At 29.2% G+C, this 1,485-nt stretch overlaps 1 protein-coding gene across 2 annotated transcripts in view; it reads left to right on the top strand.

The window, feature by feature from the left end:
* Nucleotides 1–1,485, top strand: part of TBC1D12 (TBC1 domain family member 12) — a 71,254-nt gene that overhangs the window by 24,351 nt on the left and 45,418 nt on the right. The window contains exon 3 of one of the 2 annotated variants that reach the window (XM_025042337.1): nucleotides 1,178–1,214. The exons of the other annotated variant lie outside the window; for it this stretch is intronic. The gene's annotated coding sequence lies outside the window, so the exon portion shown is untranslated. The remainder of the gene's footprint in view (nucleotides 1–1,177; nucleotides 1,215–1,485) is intronic. 2 annotated transcript variants of the gene reach the window in all.

Here is a 1,485-nt window from a genome sequence, read left to right as displayed (position 1 = left end):
CTGTGTGTGTCCTCTACTCTCCGTTTGTCTAACCTTGCCTTCCTCTTCCCTGCAATTGTCATTTTCAAGGTGGGCATGATATTCTTTTATTAGTAATAGTAAATTTCCAACTTTGTGTCTCTTTACCCACTTGAAGACATTTTTTCCCACAGGTCTGACTTTTAAACTCTCTAAAACATTATGAATATAAAATGCACTCCTTTCAAAAGGATGTTATCTGTTTGAGATCACAAGTCAAAAATGAAAATATTACCAGTCTTGAAGAATGTTAGGCCATATCAGTCATATTTTAGGACAGGATCTTAAACTATTAAGGCTATAGAAAATGAAGATAGCTAGTAATTCCCATGTAAAACTGCCTGAAAAAATGAACAGTACTAAAAGTACTAAGGAAAAATAAATTCCTTTGCACTTTCTAAAGATGCCTTACTCTTAAGTGGCAAAACAGCAAGATGTATTAGATTAGAGTAGTAGTATTATTTCATAGGATAATTATTTTTTTAAAGCAGATATTCAGAAAGGAGTTGCCATATTATTGAGTGTAATTAGATTATCATGCTAAAATTTTTTTTAGCAGAGTATAATCTATAAGATTATAAACTAAGTAAGAGAGAGTAAGGTTTGCTTTACAAACTTTTTTCTCTGTTGTTAATAACACAAATAACATGATTATATTCTGTCTATAAAATATAGAACATAGGAAGTGTCTCATTTCACTTTCCCTTCTCATTTTTAGGCCTTTAAAAGTTTTCTGTTTGTGTGGAAAACATGTATAATTATTTTCACATGCGTATATTTTTACATATATGGTGTTACATATATTTTTCTATAGCTTGTTTCAAAACCAAAATGTCACCATTTATATGTACATTTTTTTGTTTTGCCTTATTTATCTTTACATGTTTTACACCTTTAGCTTTTCAGAGATGCATGAAGTTCATAAGTGAAAGATACTTATAGGTTAAATATTTTTTAAAATTTTTATTCTTATAGTAAATTTTACTAAAATTCTGATCAATTTTAGAACTCTCCATGTTAACAAAGAAACATAAAAATCATTTTAGGATAAGAGCAAAGTCAGACTGATTCAAGTTTGGCATTTAACTTGACTATTCCCAAATCACATGAATATTCATAATATTATTTTTTGAGGATTATCACATGTGTTCTCTTGCAGGTGTGAAATTCCTGCTTGTGGCCTTTTGAACCAGTTGGTGAGCCATGTTAAAAATTGCATTTATTAATTGTAAATAGTATTTCAGTTATACTTTAGTTCAACTGACCTAAATTTTTGTTTTTTCTAAATTAATAGGCTAAGCTAGAAAGCAGCTACATAGTTTGTCTTATGATTTCCAAACTGCAAGTGAGAATGATTACAAATGAGCCATCTAGTATAATTTTATACTAGATTGAATATACCCTATTTATGTCAATTGACAATCTTTCCTTAGAAAGTAATCTTTTTTTTTTTTTTTTGGCCCGGCA

The sequence above is a fragment of the Pteropus alecto genome, unplaced genomic scaffold (genome assembly GCF_000325575.1).
Source record: "Pteropus alecto unplaced genomic scaffold, ASM32557v1 scaffold88, whole genome shotgun sequence".
In the NCBI taxonomy this organism is placed as follows: Eukaryota; Metazoa; Chordata; class Mammalia; order Chiroptera; family Pteropodidae; genus Pteropus; species Pteropus alecto.
The sequence above is the reverse complement of the archived record's forward strand: the minus strand, read 5'-3'. Positions and strand labels throughout refer to the sequence as shown.